At 44.5% G+C, this 21,695-nt stretch overlaps 1 pseudogene; it reads right to left on the bottom strand.

Annotated features, from left to right (window-relative positions):
• Positions 1-997: 997 nt before the first annotated feature.
• On the bottom strand, positions 998-21,246 carry LOC129014574 (golgin subfamily A member 6-like protein 26; annotated as a pseudogene).
• Between the last annotated feature and the right edge of the window lie 449 nt (positions 21,247-21,695).

Here is a 21,695-nt window from a genome sequence, read left to right as displayed (position 1 = left end):
GTCACGTGGTGGCTTACTCTTCTCCAGGCCTTGCTGCTGGCTTTTACATGTTTATTATTTTTGCCTTCTTGTCATGTGCTTGGTAGAAGAATGGCATGCAGGGGTTGCTGTAAAAATCTTTGGAGGGAGAAAAGCAGGGCACTGAGCACCGTGTGAGCCCTCCCCTGCTCCTGCCTGCCCACCTCACCCAAGGGCTCTACTCACCACCCTGCTTGTCGGCAGTGCCAAGCTCCTGAGGGACTGGGGTCCCTGGTGTGGACTCATCAGTAGGGTTCTGGGCAGCTGCTCTCAATCCACCATGCCCCTGGTTATGGTCACCCACAAGCTGAAACACCAGCTCCACCTGGAGGAAAAGGTGCTCAGTTGCCACGCCCATGTCCACGCCCACCTCCACAACCACCCCCACAGAGACCTTGCCCATCTTAGGGGGTCCAGAGAAATCAGAAGGCTGGAAACCAAGAGCATAAGGGGGTCTGGGAGGGACCACCAAGAGAGGCAGCAAAGGTGGGGCAAGAAGAGTAAGGCTCACCATGGCCTCCCGGCTCTCCAGTTCCTCAGGGATGGTTGACATGGGCCGAGGTGCCTCCTCCTCCTCTACCCTGTCCAGTCCATCCCCTGTCGGGGGTGGCCAGAGGGGTCCTTAGACAACCCAACAAGGGAGGTAACAGTGGGCCCACCTCTGCCCCCACCCTCACTGTGTAACCCTGGGCCAGCCCCTCCCAAGAGGGAAATGAGCAGCTCTTCTTTATTTTTATTTTACTTTTTTGAAAAGCCAATGTCTCCCTATGTTGCTCAGGTGCAGTCCCACTACCAATCAACATGGGAGTTCTGACATGCTCCATTTCTGACCTGGGCCAGTTCACCCATTCATAGGCAACCCTGGTGGTCCCTCACTCCCAGGAGGTCACCGTATCTATGCCGAACTTAGTGTGTATACCTGGTCAGCATAATGAACTGCTGTTCTAAAATTCTCTTCCAAATCCTCACTCCTATGCTGCTAACAGTCCCCCCTTTTTCCTGAGGCTCTCTCCTCTTCCTCTGAGCAGTCTCCCATACTTTTCCCAGGGAGAGCCATGAGGCTTAGCTGGGCATATAGCTGCTCGTTCTGCTGGATGGCAGCTTCCAGGTGCTCCTAAGGGGCCAGGAAAGAGAGTGAGAAGGCACGGAGGTTGCCAGATCATCTCACTTGGGGCCCCGCCCTCATCAACTCCCTCAACCGGGTCTCCTGCAACTATTGAAGGGCCCTCTCGGCCACCACTTTGCCCTGAGCTTCCTGCTGCTGCAGCTGGGCAGTGCCTCCTTCTCAGAGGCCAGCTGCTGATAGGTGGCCACGTACTGCTGCAGGTGACCCAGGTAATGGTCTCACTGCTGCTGCAGACTCTGAGCCTCTTGGCTCTTCAGCTCCACCTGCAGGATAGGCATCAGGGTAGGTAGTGGCTGGCTTCCAGATTCTGGGCCCATAAACAGGGTAGCGATGGCACTGCAGGGATCTGTCGCCTGCCCAGACCCCTGGCCCCTGGCCCCTTCCTCCAGGCCTAAATGACTGCCTCTCTTGCCTAGAAGCCCATGCCTCCCTCTGCAGCCTCAACTCTCACACCCTTCTTCCCACCATTTAAACTGTAGGCCACAGACTGGTGGAAAAGCAAAGGGAGCCAACCACCATCTGCTAAATTATGGTGAGGTTGTTCTGTATGATCTCCAGGGTTTCCACGTACCTCTGCCTGCTCCCCCAGAGCTCAGCCATCCGCCCCAGCTTCTCCAGCCTCTCCTCCAGCTCCTACAGCCTCACTTCCTGCCCCTGCATCTTCTCCTCCTGCTGCTGCAGCCTCACTTCCTGCTCCCACATCTTCTCCTCCTGCCTCCACATCTTCTCCTCCTGCCTCCGCATCTTCTCCTCCTGCCTCCGCATCTTCTCCTCCTGCCTCCGCATCTTCTCCTCCTGCCTCTGCATCTTCTCCTCCTGCTTCCGCATCTTCTCCTCCTGCTTCCGCATCTTCTCCTCCTGCTCCCGCATCTTCTCCTCCTGCTCCCGCATCTTCTCCTCCTGTTCCCGTATCTTCTCCTCCTTCTCTCGCATCATGTCCTCCTGCCTCCGCATCATGTCCTCCTGCCTCCGCATCATGTCCTCCTGCTCCCGCATTGTCTCCTCCTTCTCTCATATCTTTTTCTCCTTCTCCCGCATCTTCTCCTCCTGCTCCCACATCTTCTCCTCCCACTCGCACATCTTCTCCTCCTGCCTCCACATCTTCTCCTGCTCCCGCATCTTCTCCTCCTTCTCCCTTATCTTTTTCTCCTTCTCCCGCATCTTCTCCTCCTGCTCCCGCATCTTCTCCTCCCACTCGCGCATCTTCTCCTCCTGCCTCCACATCTTCTCCTCCTGTTGCTGGTTCAGACGGTTCCACAACTCATTCTCTTTCACCTGGGTTTGGAGCTTTGCTGACACACTCTGCAGCTCCTTACCCAGGTGGTCAGCCTCTGCCTGCAGCTGCTGCTGGAATAGTGAAAGTGTTGGTTTGAACCTCAGAAGGAAACAGACTGATGAGCTAGCCATATAAATGTAATCTATAAAATAATGCTTTTCTTCTATGATCCTTTAAAAAATAGTTTTTAAGCCCTAACTCTGAGATTCTGATTCCCCAGGCAGGGCCCCAATTTGTAGATTTTTAGCACACTCTATAGGATCCTATGGCAGGACCAGAAAAAGGACCCAAATTTTCCAGCTCTTGGCTGGAGCCTCCCCATACCCTGCATGATCCCTAGACCAAGGCCCCAGCTGGATGGGGCTTCCACAACCCCCAGGGCTGCAGCTGCTTGCCTGTGGCAGCAGGAGCTTGGGCCTCTTCAGCTTCCTTTTTAGCTCCTTTACATTGAGCTGGATCTCAGACTTTTCAGATTCTATGAGTTGAAGTTTTTCTTGTAGTTTGACATTTTTCTCCTTCAGCTCCTCATTGGTTATGCTATGGCCAGAAGCAGTAGAGAAAGGAATGAATGAAGAACAGAGAGGACTGCTTTGGTGATCAACCCTCTACTTTCAACCCCCAACCACAGAACCGTAGCATTGGAAGGGACCCCAGGAATTAAAAGTCACAGGTGGCAGGCCAGAGAGAAGACCTGAGTTGCTTAGGCTACCACATAAGTCAGCAGCACAGCCAGCACTAGAGCTCCCCTGTGCACACATGAAAACCTGTAGGAGCCTCTCCCCATGCTCACCTGTACCCCCCACCTCCCAGCACACCACCCATGCTAAGGGCCCCCAGACCTCCCACCCCACCTTCCCCCAACCTACGTGTTCCTATACAGCTCCAGACTCAGGGTGTCCCTCTCCTTTGTTAACGCCTCGATGTACTGCAAACAGAGAAAGGTTAAGTCAGGATACAGCAGGCAGAGGAGCAGCTGGCCAACCAGGAACAACAGCTACAGTGACTACTCCACAGTAACACTTCCTCACTCTCAATAACACCTGACATGTTCTCAAGGCATTTCCAAGCCCATGGTCTAATTTGTTTGTCTTTCTTTGCCTTTCTTTCTTTCTCTTTCTTTCTTTCTTTCTTTCTTTCTTTCTTTCTTTTTTCTTTCTTTCTTTCTTTTCTTCCCTTCCCTTCCCTTCCTTCCTCCCTCCCTCCCTCCCTCCGTCCCTCTCTCTCTCTCTCTCTCTCTCTTTCTTTCTTTCTTTCTTTCTGGGGGAGGACAGTTTCGCTCTTGTTGCCCTGGCTGGAGTGCAATGGCACAATCTCGGCTCACCACAACCTCTGCTTCCTGGATTCAAGTGATTCTCTTGCCTCAGCCTCCCGAGTAGCTGGGATTACAGGCATGTGCCACCACACCTGGCTAATTTTGTATTTTTAGTAGAGATGGGGTTTCTCCATGTTGGTCAGTATAGTCTTGGACTCCCAACCTCAGGTGATCTGCCTGCCTTGGCCTCCCAAAATGTGGTCATTACAGGTGTGAGCCAGAGCACCCGGCCCTCATTTGTTTTTAAAGAACTCAGTAAAGGTGGAAGGGACAGGGAAAGAGGTTGAATTGATAGCTGGCTAACAGCGGCCCACAGAGATCAGATAATATTGCTATTGTTACTACTGTTATTACTACCACTGTTGGAACCTTTATTGAGTGCTTCACCAGGCACAATGCTAACAATCCCATTTAATCCTCACAACCTCCATAGGAGATGGTTACCATTATTACCTCTATTGTGTAGATGAAAAACATGGGCTATTAAAGGTTAAGTGCTTGCCTAAGATCACTTAGAGCAGGGATTTCAACACCCAGGTATATCTGATTCTCTAAGCCCATCCTTTTGCTGGGGGTAGGGGCACAGATAAGATGGGGGAAATTAATCTTTTATTGACTTTTTGAAAGGATGAGATGTTCTCCTAGTCCAAAACTCAAAAAGTACAGAAGGGAAATATCTACCCCCCACACTGTTCCTCTCTCCTGAGTTTTTTATGAATCCTTACAAACACGTTTTATGTATATTCCCATAATACGTACACAAACACACACACACATATACATATTCCCTCTCTCAACACAAATAATAACATACTCAAGATACTCTTCTGTACCTTTATGATACAAGTACCCTAACTGCCACTTAGGACTTGGCCAAGGCCACAGCCAAGTATGGGCAGGGTGGGCACTTGACCTCCGAGCTCTATGTCCAATGCTCACTCCCCACAGTGCCCCCAAACTCACCCACAGCAGCCGACTCAGCCCCAGTCGGCCTCTAAAAACCACACACAAAAGTAGCAAGAAATGTCCATGCTGCCTTCTGGGCAGGACACTCCATCCTACAGAAGGGACCATTAGGCTCACTCCTCCATCTGTGAAGCTGGGCTCCCAGGGGATGGGGCAAGTGGTTGGACTCACCTGGTCCACTTTCTTCTTCTGTGTGGTGACAGCAGAGAGAACCCGCTCTAACTCTCCTGCAAACTTCCATGAATCATGCAGGTGGTTGGCCAGATCCCTGAACTCTCCTGGAATGAGAAACATTCAGATGCAGCCTAAAGGACTCCTGCTAAAGGCCTGTCAAAGCACCAGGTTGAAGGATGATGGGCACCAGATTCTCACCTGCCAATTGCTTGGCAGCATGCTGGCTCTAATAGAGTGACATCTGAAGCTCAGTTTTCTGACATGTAAGGATTCCTATGGTATGAACCTGGGCCTTTGGGAGAAAAGACAAGCAAGTGCTGAAAGAGAAGCAAAGAAACATTATCCAGAGGACAGTAGAGAACTTCACACCCTCCACTCACCTCTAGCTCCCTCCTTAGAGCTTCCTGATGTTGGTGGCTTGCCTTCTTTTCCTATGGAAAGACGAAGACAGAGCTCTTTCTAGGGAGGCAGAGATGGCTCAGCAAGAGACATGACCCCAGAATGGCAAGAGAACTGCCCCAGGAAAGGCTTACACATGGGATCAGGTTATCAGGGACACTGTGGGGATGGGGTGGAATCTGGGGGGTGAGCCTTCTTCCCCAGGCTGGGAGTGGGGGAGATGAGACTGGGACCTCTACATCTGAGTGCCCCCCAAACCCAGCAGCCGTGTCATGAGCAAACAAAGAAATCACGTTACTTCTTCCAGCTGAGCTCGGTTCTGTTGTTTCTGTGGGGAGAATCAAAGGAAGGTGACTGAGGGTGGCCCCTTGGACTCTATTCCCCAGGCCAGGAAGTGGTAGGCAGGGGCCAGGAATGGATTTTAAAGGCAAAGTTCTCAGACCCAATGGGAACATGAACTGGTCAAGTCTCCTCAACTCCCAAAGAAAAAGGATTTGGGTCTTTGTTTGTTTTTGCCCACAGCCACAGAAATGAAAGTCTGAAACTAGATTCTCTGGAAAAGACAGTAACAGAAACCTTCAGAGATGGAGTGTGAGAAAAGCCCACCCTTCTGCCAGCTTGTGATTTAGAAAGGTGCATTCATTCAACAAACATTGACTGAGCACATACGGGCCAGGGTCGGTTTTTCACAGTGGGGATAGAGGTCAGAAAAGGCAGACAGGAGTCCTTGGCCCCGAGGTTTCCATTCTAGTGGACCTTTAACTCTCGGACTCTCAGAGCTAACAGAAACCTCTGACACTCTCTAACTCTACCTCAGGAAAGGCAAGCCCAAGAAGGAGAGTTTACAGCAAGCGCTGGACTAGGGATTAACATAAAAACAACAATGACAAATCTCATTTAAACTTCACAAATGTAAGTAAAACAATACCACTCCTATTTTACAGGTGTGAAGAGAGAGGCCCAAAGAGCTCAAGCAATTTGCCCTAAATCAAATCCCTAGCAGATGGAGAGGTAGGATTCAAACCCAGAATTCTTAACCAGTACCTGGCAGTTCTTCCACAATCTTAACAATTACCCTCCACCACCCCTTGGGCCCTCTGTCCCCAGGAGCCTGGCCAGCCAACACTCACATCTTCAGGTGAGTGGCAACCACCAGAAGTGGTTGTCTCGGGGTTAGTCCCATGATTTATTTTCTTCTTTTTGGCATCAGTTGCTCCTGTACCAACACTAGGGCTGGTCTGGGGATGATATTCTCTCAACTGTGGAAAGGAAGAGCAGTGATACTCATGAGAACTACAAGCTCCTACAGTCACATCCTGCTTTATGGTTTATACAAAATACTATTATGGACCATCTGATTTTATGCCACTAACTGTAGGAAATGTTGTCACAATCACTTAGTGACTGAGAGGGATTGATAGCATGGCTGAAAAAAAGCAATAATGGAACTTGAACTCAGTCTTCTGACTCTGGGCTCTGGGATTTTGCCACCACTCAGCAGCTGCCAGGGACCAAAACCAGAGGCAGAGGTAGAAAAGCAAATATTAAGTAGGCAGGAACTGTACACTATGTGGTTTAGAGTCATACACCCTCACACGTCTGTTAGTATGAAGAAGTGCACCAGTACCTCTCAAACTTTTACATCAATGTATCCTCATGGCAGAAGGCAGCCTTTCTGTTACATCTGGGAATTTATCAGAAAGAGGACAACCCAACCCTCATTTCAGAGAAAAGTCTTGTATTCTCTTATATATCTGTGTGACTGTCATCCCTGAGTACATTAATGTTTTGTCTCTCAATAGAATCAAGGGAAACTGATGCTTCAGAAAGATGCCGCATATTTATCCTGTGGCTCTCAAAGTACCCCAGGTTGAGATGAGATGAGGAAGATTCAAGCTGTCAAGTTCAGTTTCCCAAGATCTGTTCCACAGAAGATAAGCAGATCTCACTCCAGAAACCAGTGACTGAGGGGCACTCTGGTCCCAGAACAATGGAGAATTCAAATCTGAGGTGGAGGACTCGGAAACAAAGTCTCTCTGGAGAGTAGAAACCTGGGAGAAAACCAAACCATACCCATTCTCCCATTGCCACCCAGAGACACTGTCAACGTGTTGAGCTCATGGCGGGAGTGTAGGCTTTTCACACTGTCAACGTCTGTGGTAAGGAAGTAAGGCAGCCTGAAACCTCTCTCTCCTAGGTCCCATGGTCCCCATTCCCCTTCCAGCTGGAAATCTGTGGTATAACCAGAGGAAACAGAAATGGGCAAGAACGCTTAGGGGACTGGGTCCTAAGACCAACGGCCGGTCTCATGGCAGTAATGACAGTTCATAGAGGGACTGTGACATAACTATATTCCACTCCTCGGTGGAGTGGTGGGGGGGACACATGAGTGCAATGCCCAAGTTGCCACTTTGAGATTAGGGAGGGGGTCCCAGGATTGGGACACAGGTCCTTGGAGATATGAGCCCAAAGAGCCCAGGGAGGTCAGGCTTTGGGTGGCGGGAGGTGAGAGCCAAGTATGGAGCAGGGAGCCCCAGGAGTCATCTGCCCAAAGTGACCCTGGGGCAACTGGTGAGGGCAGGTTCTGGGGCACTCAGGTCCTTGGAGACTTAAGCCCAAAGAGCCTAGGGAGGTCGGGTTTGGGGTAGCAGGAGGTAAGGGCAGAGTTTGGAGTGGGAAGCCCCCGGAGTCACCAGCTCAAAGTTGCCCTGGGGTGACTGGAGAGGGCAGGGGCAGGACTCATGAGGGGTTTGGGCTGGCTGATGAGATTTTGGTGTGGGGAGCCCAGAGGCACTCAGGGCAGGGGGGGCCCAGCCTGTTGTGCCTCAGGAGCGGCACAGACTCTGGTAGCAGTTTAACTGTCAGAGGGGGCCTGGGGCTGGGTTGGGGTGCTGCAACCTGATGTGTTTTACCTTTTCCTTGGCCTCGGCCAATTTGTTCTGTTGGGTTTCTTCAGACACCATGGGATGGGTAGGGAGGTGGGGTTGGGGCCACATCAGCACAATCCAGGGGAGGACAACTATACACTTCCAGTCACCTACATGTAGCTGTGTGACTGAGCCAGAGGAGGTGTAACCAGGGACGAAATAGAATGCAGAATAGGGGCATGGCCTTAATGCTTCAAGCCCATTGATCAGTGACAAAGATGAAAGGGAAAGGAGGCGTGGCCAGACAGCAGCCTGTCATCACCACACGAAGGACTTGTGGTGTCACAAGGAAAGCCACTCATGCAACCGCTGTCCCCGCCCACTCCAGGAGAGGGGCAGGGCTGGCTTTCACTTTAAAAACTTTAAAATTTTATTACCTCAATTGAGGTACAAATCCTATTAAAATGGAAATTTTATAGTGTGCTTGATGATTGATAAAGCAGACTTTATTATCCAAAATTCCAATAAGATAAAATAATCACAATGATTTCTTTTTTGGAAAAACTTTCTGTTATTCTCCTATATTATTGGTAAGGATTTTTTTTAAAAAAAGAAAAAAACAAGAAACATGTCTAATATCTTTTGAAACACAAAGCTTTTGAGCCAGGCCCAGTGGCTCATGCCTGTGATCCCAGCACTTTGGGAGGCTGGGGCGGGTGGATCACCTGAGTTCAGGAGTTCAAGACCAGCCTGATCAACGTGATGAAACCCTGTCTCTACGAAAAATACAAAACTAGCTGGGCATGGTGGCAAGTGCCTGTAATCCCAGCTACTTGGGAGGCTGAGGAAGGAGAATCCCTTGAACCGGGGAGGTGGAGGTTGCAGTGAGCCAAAATCATGCCACTGCATTTCAGCCTGGGTTACAGAATGAGACTATCTCTAAATATGTACACACACACACACACACACAGCTTTTCATTTAATAAGCACTCAAAGTTCTTTACAAGTTTAAAACAAATACAGGACACTTCTAAAGTAAGGATAAATGCTAAGTGATGGGGAAGAGAAAAAGGACACAAATAACTCCTACTCTCATGAGGTTAATCACTAAATCCTATTTTTCTAGAATTGCCTGGCCTCTCCAAGCCCTGCAAATGAAACGGAATTTCTCACTCAATACTTGGCTGTGACTTGCAATCATGAAAACCAAGAACTGTGTTATGTCACTGTGTATTTCTTGTTACCTGAATTCCACATTAGATTGGGATCAAGGGTTGACGTTTTCATGATTTGCTCCATCACCTATGTGCTTCTTATCCCAGACCAAACTAAGCTTTTTTCTAGAGTTCTACAATTTATGGTTCGTATACAAGAGTGGTTCTCAAACATATAGTCTCTGGACCAGCAGCACCTGGGAACTTCATATAAATGTAAATTCTCAGGCCCCACCCTAGGCCTGATAAATCAGAAACTCTGGAGTAGGGCCCAGTAATCCATGCTGCAATAAGCCATCCAGGTGTTCAGGAACCTCTGCCATACAGCAGATAGAAAAATGTGTTTCCTTCTGTAAGTCCAAAGACAGGGATACTATATGTTCTGTCTCAATATGAAACAATGACATGCAATTAAAAGACATAAATCTCCTTCCAACTTCCACCCTCCAGCCAGTGTGTTTTATTTTTATAAGTTCAATAAGAAAGTGAGTGGCAATCAGAGACTTTGTCTAAAAAGTATATTTACAGGTATCAGTTCTCATCCAGCCTGATCTCATCCAATATTATTTCTTTTTTTTTTTTTTTGTATTTTTTATTTTTATTTTTTTTGAGACGGAGTCTCGCTTTGTCGCCCAGGCTGGAGTGCAGTGGCGCGATCTCGGCTCACTGCAAGCTCCCCCTCCCGGGTATCATTTCTATCCTCTTACATCTAATGTTTTAGAAAAGGATCTTCACAATGTAAGACTCAGGTGCACTGAGAGTTCTTTGATAAAAGACCAAGTAGATCTGAATGTCCAAACTTACTAGAGAAGAAAAGTGGACTCATTGGCTATATTTTCAAATTGCATTCAACAGGAAGTTAAAGTTTTGAATTTTTTTCACCTTCATCCTTCCAAGTTAATAGAATTAAGCCAGAATACTCCATTCTTCCAAAGCCTCTAGACAGGCAAACTTTTACTGTATTACTCCTTGCTTTTCAATGGATATAAAGCAGAGTCCTGGTAGGCACATTTTGTATACCTGCAAAGATGCAAAACTAAACAGTTCCCTCTGTTCAATATTAAAATAAAAGTCCTGTAAGCCTCAGATGGTGAGTGTAATACTTCAGCACTAGCACGAAAGCCTCAAATATAAAAAGATACCAAGAACCTCGCTAGGAAACAAAGTAAGCTCTTGGCCAGGAGCAGTAGTTCACACCTGTACTCCCAGCATATTGGCAAGCCAAGGTGGGGTAAGTCACAAGTTCAAGACCAGTCTGGGCAGTATAGTGAATTCACATCTCTTCAAAGGAAATTTAAAAATTAGCTGGGCTTGGTGGCACACACCTGTAGTCCTAGAGCTACTTGGGAGGCCGAGGTGGGAAAATTGCTTGAGCCCAGGAGTTTGTGGCTGCGGTAGCTATGATCATGCCACTGCACTCCAGCTGGGGTGATAGAGCGAGATCTAGGTATTACATTCTGTCCTGTTCCTGTTTCCACTAAAATCACTAAGTTAAAATGTGTTCATTCAGCAGGATAAAAATTAAGTGAAATTTGACTTTGGTGCTTTGCTAGCAAAAAATGAATAAATAAAGTGAAATGACAAATTACTTATTGGGAGAATGTCTTTTGTAACCTCAATGACAGATAAAAGGTTTGTATCCTTAGCCTATAAAGAAATCTTTAAAATTACTCAAAAAAAAATTAATGATTTCCAGCAGAAAACGGGCAATGGAGAAAATGGCACTTCCCACAAGAATAAAAATGGCCAATGAGCAAATGAAAAAGATTCAAAAGCACTAGAAATCAAAGAAATATAATGAAAACAATGAGATTTTCTGCTTAAAGACCAGCAAAGGTGACAAATGGAAGGGGGAACCTGGAGCTCTGTCCCTGTTGGTGGGAGTGTAAACTGAACCAATTTTCCTACAGGATAATTGGAACATTTCTTTTAAAAATCCTGAAACAGTTTTATATTATTTTCCTCTAGGAATTCTACTTCTATGAATTCAGTGCAAAAATCCTCACTCGAGTCCATTAAAATGTATATACAAGGAAATTCACCTCTGGGTGGCAACGATTCACTTAATATACATCCAGCGATTAAAAAAGATGATGCCAGGATATATTTCTGCCATAGAAACATGCTTAAAATATAGCAAGTGACAAAAGACCATATATTATGATTCTACTTTTTAAAATGTTTATGTGCATAAAAAGTGTAAAAAGCAACAAACCAGAATGTTTTCAGTGGCAAAATTAAAGATTTTTCTTTATATTTTGTCATCCAAATTATTACAAAAACAATGTGATTTCCTTTACAATCAGGGAGAAGTATTATTTTCATTTATTTATATTTACATTTCTTTTCTTTTTCTTCTTTTTTCTCCTGTATGTATCCCATGTAGGCTAAAGAGCTTAAATTCCTGCCTCTTGAGGGAAATCAGCCCATTTTTGGAATGTGCAGTACACAAAGCTGCCCGATCTTCCCTTTATTTTTTATATTTATTTATTTATTTATTTATGTTGAGATGGAGTCTCACTCTGTTACCCAGGCTGGAGTGCAGTGGCACATTTCAGCCTACTGCAACCTCCATCTCCCGAGTTCAAGCAATTCCCCTGCCTCAGCCTCCCGAGTAGCTGGGACTACAGGCATGCACCACCATGCCCAGCTAATTTTTGTGTATTTAGTAGAGAGGAAGTTTCACCACCTTGGAAAGTCTTGTCTCGAACTCCTGACCTCAAGTGATCTGTCTGCCTTGAACTCCCAAAGTGCTGGGATTACAGGCATGAGCCACTGTGCCTGGCCTGTCATATTATTTCTAAACATTTCAGTGACATTTCAATTAAGTTAAATTTAATTCTTGCTGACCTGATCTCTTATCCTCTGTTTAGTGATATCTTCCAGTTGAAAGGTGTTTCCTCTGTAATCACAGGTGCTAAAGAAAATACAACATGTATTCATTAGGTAGATATCCACTAAACCACTGATTCTCGCATTGTAGTCCTTAGACCCTCAGTATCGGCAACACGTGGGAACTTGTTAGACATGCAAATTCCTAGGCCAGGCCCACACCTCCTGAATCAGAAAGTGGGGAAGAGGGATAGCTATCTGTGCTTTAATAAGCCTTGAGATGCTCCCTGAAATTTGAAAACTACAGAACTAGAATACATATGGTAGTAAGTGCTCATACTTTATCCAAGGTACCTAGGGACTCTTCCCCTCTTTTCCATTCTCTTTTCCTTTGAAATAAAATGAGAGCTCATTTTGACTTAATGGGTATAAGAAAGAAGGCAATGAGATGATCAGGGTTTCAAGTTAGAGTTCAAAATTTAATCAGTGGAGAATGACAGGATGCAAGCCTTCTAAACAGATTACTACAAGAAAGCTGATTATAATCTATACAGTAGGTATCATTAGTGTATTGATGTTAATTTTTTGGGGTGGATTAATGGTATTGTGATTATATAGCAGAATGTAATGGTTCTTAGAAGATATCTGCAAAAATACTTAACAGTGAAATGCTCTGATACTGGCAACTTACTTTGAAATGATTCAGGGGGAAAAAGGGCACATATACAATCTTCCATACGTGGAAGAGAGAAAACAAATACGACAAAACATTAACAAGTGAATCCAGCTGAATAGCATATAGATGCTCACTGTATGATTTTCTCAACTTTTCAGTGTTTGCAAGTTTTTAAAATAAAAAGTTGAGGGAAAAGAAACATCACCCAAAACTTTCTGTGAAGTGGAACCACAGAAAAAGCATAGAAGTGAACACTTTGCAGAAGAGGGCACCGCACCCATCCGGACAGCATGGTCAAAGTGCAGGGTCTCCTCCAGGAGGCTCTTCTCTGGTCTCTTCTGTGCTGTCACTTCCCCCTGACACTGCCAAGGCTTTTTTCTAACAACTCTTTTTCTAAAGATGTAATTTTTTTCATTCATCTAAGAAAGAGACAAAAGAATTAGTATACATTTAGAAAATAAAATTACACCTATACTTGTGTAAAAACAAAAAATACTTTGAAAAGTGGGGAAGCAAGAAATGCACTGTTCTATAATTCTGTTCTGTTCTTACCCTCTTTTTATTCTTCCAATGACTTCCTATTCCTGCTGCCGATGGTGAGGTGAGCTGTAAATGATTTCTTTTCCTCATTGATTTAAAATGTCATGCTTATAATATACTAAACTCCCCCAGAAGCATTTGGGTTTATTTCTGGGCTCTATTCTATTCAAGTAATCTATCTATTCAGAAGCCACTATCAATTTTGATTATTAGAGCATCCTAAAGTTAAGTAATTCCTTTTTTTTTTTTTTTTTTGAGATGGAGTCTCTCGCTCTGTTGCCCAGGCTGGAGTGCAGTGCTGCAATCTCAGCTCAGTGCAAGCTCTGCCTCCCGGGTTCACACCATTCTCCTGCCTCAGCCTCTGGAGTAGCTGGGGCTACAGGTGCCCCCCACCATGCCTGACTAATTTTTTGTATTTTCAGTAGAGTTGGGGTTTCACCATGTTAGCCAGGATGGTCTTGATTTCCTGACCTCATGATCTGCCTGCCTCGGCCTTCTAAAGTGCTGGGATTACAGGCATGAGCCACCATGCCTGGCCAAGTAATTCTTTGATTAGGATATTAGTATTTGATGGAGCCTGATCCTTTTGACTCTAAACTCAAATTCTTATTATCTCTAACTTCTAAAAGACAACAATTATGACTTCAGTGTATAAAATACCAGCATTTTCAGCTACCTTACAGAATTCTCTTATTTTCCTAATATCAATTCAGTTCATCCATTCAGTTTTCTCTCCAAACACTAATGTTTTCATTTTAGTATACCTAATCTTTTTTTTTTTTTTTTTCTTTTCAGACAGAGTCTCGCTCTGTTGCCCAGGGTGGAGTATAGTTGCATGATCTCAGCTCATTGCAAACTCCGTTTCCCAGGCTCAAGCAGTCCTCTCACCTCAGACTCTCAAGTAGCTGGGACCAGAGGCACGTGTAACACACCCACCTAATTTTGTATTTTTTTGCAGAGATGAGGTCTCACCACATTGTCCAGACTGGTTTCAAACTCCTGAGCTCAAGTGCTGAGAGATCCTGAGCTCCCAAAGTGCTGGGATTACAGGTGTGAACCACTGCTCCCGGCAGTTTTCCTAATCTCTTTTATCTTTTGTAGTTGCACTGGCTTATATGGTTATTAACTGCTGGTGTTAATTAACAGGGGTAACTGTAATACTGGACATTTTGTCTTATTCCTGATCTTAAAGGGATGTTTGTAGAATTTCATCTATCATGCATGATGGCAGCTTTTGGCTAGATGTATTTATAATCCACTAGGAGTAAAAAAAAAAAAATTAGAAATAAATATTGAATTTTATCAAATGTCTTTCTAACACATATGGAGAGAACCATGCATTTTCTCCTTAACATCTTGCAACCAGGAATCATACCAGATCTTCTAATAGTGATTCAAGAGAATAAGGTTCATGTGGTTGTGTGGCATAATTTTTCCACTGTGCTATGTTTGCCTCACTAGTCATGAATGAGAGCGTGTGTGTGTTTTAATGCTACCTTTGTCAGGTTTGGGTTTTCATGTTCTAACAGTTTCAAAAGAAAAAAGTTTGAAAGTTCTGCTTTATTCTTTATATGTGGAAATTGCAATACATTATTTGTGATTTACTGAAAACTTCACTTGAAGGTATGATATAATTTCAAAGCAAAACCAAACTTTTCTTTCTTTTTTGTGGGGGGAGGGTGGGAAGAGCAGGATGGGAGGACACTAACTCATTGATACTTTATGGGTTTTTTTTTCCCCCTTTAGAATTCATCTTCTGGGGACAATCTGACAATGTGAATTTAATTTAGATTCACAGATTTTAAAAATAATTCTTTTGATATTCTTGGTATCTTTTATTTGCCTATTCTCCAGCTCTGTTGCCCAGGCTGGAGTGCCATGGTCCAATTGTAGCTCACTGCAGGCTTGGACTCCAGGACTCAAGCAATCATCCCCGATCAGGCTCTCGAGTAGCAGAGACTATAGGCTCACGCTACCATGCCCAGCTAATTTTTTAAATTTTTAGTGGAGATGGGGTTTCACCATGTTGCCCAGGCTGGTCTTGAACTCCTGGGCTCAAGCAATCCTCCCTCCTCAGCCTCCCAAAGTGCCAGGATTACAAGTGTGAGCTACTGTGCCTGGCATGATTCTCATTTTTGTTATAATAAAATTTTAAGATTGGATAAATAATATAGCCCAATTATTGGAGCCAGACTACATCTACTAAAATTAAATGAAATTTCACTTGTCTGAACTCATGACATACTTTGGAAAATATCTTTGTCATGGTATTAATTAAAATTACAGCTTTGGCACTCACCAAAATCTGTGGAGCACCTTAAAGACATAGGCGGTATCCTCCAGAGCAGTCAAAACAGTTACAAGAAGAGGCTCTCAGGACAGCTTTATCAGGAGAGACATGCTATACATATAAAGACATAAGGGAGACAGAAAAGAAACAACCATTTTACACACAGGCCCCAAGTTGAAAGCTATAGGCTGGGTAATGCAGGCACTGATTTCTGCAAATCACATGCTTTCCATATGGCATCTCTATATAGTGTGCTTTTGCTTTAGAGAGTAGCAGCAAGATTTTCGGTTTTCTGTTTGTTTGTTTGTTTGAAGAGAGGATCTTGCCCCACCGCCCAGGCTGGAGAGCAGTGATATGATCATTGCTCACTGCAGCATCGACCTCCTGGGCTCAAGTGAGCCTCTCGCCTCAGCCACCCGAGTAGCTGGACTACAGGCATACACCACCGTGTCCCACTAATTTTTGTATTTTTTGTAGAGACAAAGTCTCACTATGTTGCCCAGGCTGGTCTTGAACTCCTGAGCTCAAGCGATACTCCTGCTTTGGACTACCAAAGTGCTAGGATTACAGGCATAAGCCACCATACCTGGCCAAGATATTTGTTTTCAAACGATGGTTAATAGTTACAACAAGAAAAACAGGGAAGGCTGGGGCACAGTGGCTCACATCTGTAACCTCAGCACTTCGGGAGGCCGAGACAGGAGGATCACCTGAGGTCAGGAGTTTGAGACCAGCCTGGCCAACATGGTGAAACCCCGTGTCTTCTAAAAATACAAAAGTTAGCCAGGCATGGTGGCATGCACCTCTGATCTCAGCAACTCAGGAGGCTGAGGCAGAATCAGTTGAACCCAGGAGGTGGAGGCTGCAGTGAGCCAAGATTGTGCCATTGCACTCCAGCCTGGGTGACAGAGCAAGACTCCTTCTCAAAAAAAAAGAAAAATAGGGAAGATTTGTTAGTAGTCTGTGAGTTCCACAATCATGTCAAGCATATTAAAAATTCCTTAAATTCCTAATTATCTTTTCCTGTCTTTTTTCAAAAGAGGATTTAACTTCATCAGAATTTTTCTTTACATTTAAAATACCTGCATCTTCAGTTGCCTCATCATCTGGCAAATCAAAGGTCACTCTTTTCAAGCTTTCTTTACATTGTTTACTGTCTTCACTTTCTTCCAGGTCATCGTCTTCCTCCCTATACTACCAAAACTCTTATAAAAAGAAATATACTGCTTTCCATTAGAAAAACAAAAGGAAACATATTTTCCCTTAATAAAGTTCTTCTTTTATATGCCTAATGCCACCAAATACTCAGAAATTCCAAAATAATTCAGGTATTGAGGAAGAGAAGGTATCATTTAAGTGGCATGCTATGTAAGAAACAGAACAAAAAGCATCCAATATATAGAAAATAAATTATTCTTCAATCTATAATACAGACCTCCTTTCTCACAAAAATAACAGGATTTTTGGGGCACAAAACCAAATCAAAGTTCCTGGTAAGAAAGGTTTGATTGCTATTGCCAGTAATATTTTTATTCATTAAATGATCTCTAATGTCCCTTTAAATCCAGACTTTCTTCTGGCTATCTTGAGAATATCTGATAGGAGAGAATCTAACTTCTTAAAACAAACATATGGGAAAACCACAAGTACCAATACATGATTGGCAATTCCAGCTCACAATGTAAAGGATGGCTCAAAATACTCACATTTCAGAAATGCTTAGTTCTTCTGCTGCTTCTTCAGCAATTTCATCATCTTGTTTGAACCAGATCATCATCGTGATCACTTGCTATGTCTTCATCACTTTCAACTGGATCAAAAAAATCTTTGTACTTCATATTTCTGGAACTTTTATCTGACTAAAATAAAAAGATTTTTAAAACTATTAATTAGGAATAGAAAAATACATCATTAACACATGCATATATATTTGTGTGTATACTGTATGTCTATATTACTTTCTAACTTAATAACACTACAAGCCAAAAATAGTTATTAGGTGAAATTGGCAACTAAAAGCACTACCATAAAACTATTATAAGAACAACTGGAACATAAACTGAATGGAAGTACAGATTCATTTATAACTGATAAGATAGAGCACAATATTTCTTAGCTCTAAATCTAACTACAATTACATCTCTCCTAGAAAAAACAGAACAAAAGCTAATTTGAGGAGGAGGAAACTGCTCTCTCCTCTCTCAAAACTTTACCTGAAGTTTTTTACTCCCAAACAGTCCCCCTTCATCTTCTTCAGAATCAATATCTTCAAAAAAATCAGTATCTTCCACCTCATCATCATCATCTTTTCATTTCTCTTCTTTTTCTCTGTTTTCTAAATAGGCCTCCATTTCAGAGATTTGGAAGAATTTCTCATCTACCACGGACTTTTCTTTTGGTTTTCCATGACCTTTGCTTTGCACCTTGCTCTGCTGTTGCAATTTGTTGATATCAAAGTCAAGGTCAGAATCCTCATCACTGAGAACTGGGCTTTTCCTCAGATCTTGCTTGAGTTTTTTTTTTTGTTTGTTTGTTGTTTTTTTTTTGAGACAGAGTATTGCTCTGTTGCCCAGGCTGGAGTGCAGTGTCCCGATCTCAGCTCACTGCAAGCTCCACCTCCTGGGTTCATGCCATTCTCCTTCCTCAGCCTCCTGAGTAGCTAGGACTACAGGTGCCTGCCACCACGCCTGGCTAATTTTGTTTTTTGTATTTTTAGTAGAGATGGGGTTTCACCATGTTAGCCAGGATGGTCTCGATCTCCTGACCTCGTGATCTGCCTGCCTTGGCCTCCCAAAGTGCTGGGATTACAAGTATGAGCCACCGCACCTGGCCCCGAATTTGCTTGAGTTTTTAGCTCTCTCACTCACTTTAGGATAGTGACCACCCATATCTGACACTTCCTCCTCCTCCTCTAAATCTTCTAGGTCCTCCTGGCCACCAGCCTCTGTCTCTGAACCATCCTCTTCACAGTCTTTTTCTTCACTTTCTGGGAGAAGACTGATATCTTCATCTTTGTTTCACTAACTGCATTGTGGAAGCTTTGTAAATCTGGGTCATTTTGCAATTCCAGTTGTTGCAAAGTCTGCTCCTCATCAAAACTTTCTATCACAAGTTTTTGTAAAGGGCTTCCACGGATCCTACCATTCACTAATATTTCATTAAAGTCATAAATCACTTGTGTTAAAAGAAGTGAACTTTGATGCCAATCCATCTTGAATCCTGTTGGGAGGAATTAAATTGGATTTAGATTTGCAGGTAATAATTTCACACCCCTCTTAAATAAAAGAAAAATAAAAATGCCAACTCTTCTGCAAAATCAAATTTGAATGAAGCGTAAGTATAGATTCTGGCCCCAACAATATATAAGCTGATGGGCCACACCGATATATAAAACCTGTCAACCAAGTATTTGTGAATCAGCTGTAGAGATTGTTGGCAGGAAAAGCATTACAAATCTATTTGCTTGGAGATATATAGTGAATTAGCCTTAAATTATCAACTCTGCTACATTATATACCACTCCATTCATTCATTCCCTTATTCATTCAATGATCAACATTTGCTTTGGCTACAGTGGTCAAGGAAAGCCTCTCTTAGATGTAACATCTGAGATGAAAGCTACAGATAAGGATAGTCTTTTAAAGATTGGGAAACATGTACTCCAGGCAGAAGAAACAGCAAGAACAAATTCTCTAAGATGCAATTAAGCTTGAGGAATAAAAAAGTGAGCATGGCTGTAGCATAAAGGAGGCAGAAGGTGAAGTTGGAGAGACTGATGGCAGCCAAATTCTGCAGGGCTCAAGGGTGAGAGTTTGCTATTTTAAGTGTAATAAGAAAACGTGAGAAGATTTTAAGCAGAAGGATGAAATGATGATTTACACAAATGAAGAAGAAAGGGAGGAAGGAGGAGGAGGAGGAAAGTAGAGTCATTAGAAGGTTAATGCAGCATTCCAGGCAAAGGATGATGGTGATTTAAGCTGGAGTTAGAGCAGTGAATATGCTGAGTACAGTTTGGAGGTAGAACTGACAGGATTTCTAAGGAATTAAATACAGAATAGAGAAAAATGAAGACATCAAAATAGCAGCCTAGTTTTATGTGTGAGCAACTGGAAAGACAGAACTGCCATTTACTGCGATGGGCAAGGTTTGAGTAGTGGAGCATGGGGAAAGGACTTCAGGGGATGGCAGAGCGTAGGTGGGTAGAAACAACATTCTACTCTATTTTGGACACAGTGAATTTGTGATGCTGGGAGTATCAAAATTTAAAAAATTGGTAAAAGCCGTACAGTGTGGATATCCCAGTTGTGTGCTACTGAATTCCAACTAAGCTCAGTCTGTAGTTACTGTGAGCCGGGAACTTAAGGGAGAGGTTGGAGTTTGAAATATAAATGAATCATAATTTTATAGATTATATTTGAAGTTCTTCAACAAAATACGCATAAAACGCTTGTGCTAGGAAGAGACATGAAAGTTTTAATTCTCAAGAAGCTTAGTTGGGGTAGACAGACAAGCGACAAGTTTGTACTTTCAATAAAGTATGATGGCAGGTAAACACTGAGTGCTTTAGGAGCACAGGCAGAAGGAGAAACCAACGCAGTTTGTGTGTAGGCGGATGGGGGCCCTAATAAGCCTCAAGGGGAGCTTCTAGGCGTTAATAACTGAGGTTAAGTTGATTTCAATAACATTCAACTGAGAGAACCATACTGTAAAAATTTTAACAATTTTTAAAATTTTAATAGCCTAGGAAAGTATAAACTCTGAAATGTGGGGAAAAGTGATTTACATTTCCCCTTACCTTTCCCCAGCTCCACAATTTGCCAGGGATCTGCAACCCGCGTCCACGTGCGACCCTAGTCGCACCTGAGCCCGGGATCTGCGCATTTATGTGACGATGCACTCGGGCCACCAGGTGGCTTTGCCGACCTCCCTCACACACCACTCCAGGGTCTGTCAGCGCCAGGCCCGCGGGGCCATGGCTGTCTGCAACTCCTGAACCAAGCTGCAAGGCAAGAGAGCCCCAGGAAACCGCATGGCAAGGATGCGCCTAGCGCAACTTGGAGCTCAGAGCCTAAAGTTCCGGGGCTCACAGGTTCCGGACTCACCCCCAGCCGCAGCCAATGGCAGCGCGAGCGCTTTCGCGTGTGCAGGGGGTCGGAAAACAAAAATTGCCACTGGTCAACCCAAGCGCCTTTGAACTGTCTCCAAACTTCGTTTTGTACTTTTCAGGGGCCCACAAAGGATGGTGCCTCCTGGCTTTAATTTCCGCTTTAGGTATAGTGGGTGTGTTGTATGCAGTATGAAATCAGCCGCCTTCACCACGTCCCCTGCGGGGTCACCCTGTCCTCCACCGCACCCCTGGCACTGGTCAGCGGCTAGTGGGGACACAGCGGAGATGGCGCGCCTGCTGAAATCTGCACCGCCAACGCCTTAGGTGAATACCGGGCGCCAGCGAAGGTCGCCCTGGGTCAGGGCATGTGGGAACGGAGGCCAGGGAGAGAAGGAGGCCTCAATGTGGCCAAAGCACCTTGATGATGCGCTCTGTCCCCCGGGGCGCATTCTGCGGCCACTGCCGGCACCTAGGCAGAGGGTACCTTCCAGAAACGCCTCAGCTTAGCGCGGGGATGGCCTTCTTGTGCATGAGTCCCACTGCCACCCGGGAGCTGTGAGCCCTGTGCGCTGCACCTTCCAGTGTGTGGACGTGAGAGGCAGGGGTTCTTGCCCAGCCGGTCCCACAGGGCAGGGAGGAAAGTAAATGGAAGCCGGTAGGTAAGTGTTATTTTACTGCGCACGCATAAAGAGGCTGGGGAAAAACCAGAAAGGAGAGCAAGTCTTGTTAAAAAAATAAAAATAAAAATAAAAATTCAGCTGAACTGCAGTCATGTCCAGCATCCTATTGGGACCACTCAAAGGTCAGTGTTGTAAGGAATACAGAAGGAGTTACTTATAAGTTTATTATCGCTTGCATAAATGGAAAGATAAAGCATGTGGATTTAGAAACTTCCTTG

This window comes from Pongo pygmaeus, chromosome 16 (genome assembly GCF_028885625.2).
Source record: "Pongo pygmaeus isolate AG05252 chromosome 16, NHGRI_mPonPyg2-v2.0_pri, whole genome shotgun sequence".
NCBI classification, from domain to species: Eukaryota; Metazoa; Chordata; class Mammalia; order Primates; family Hominidae; genus Pongo; species Pongo pygmaeus.
This window is presented reverse-complemented; position numbering and strand designations above follow the sequence as displayed.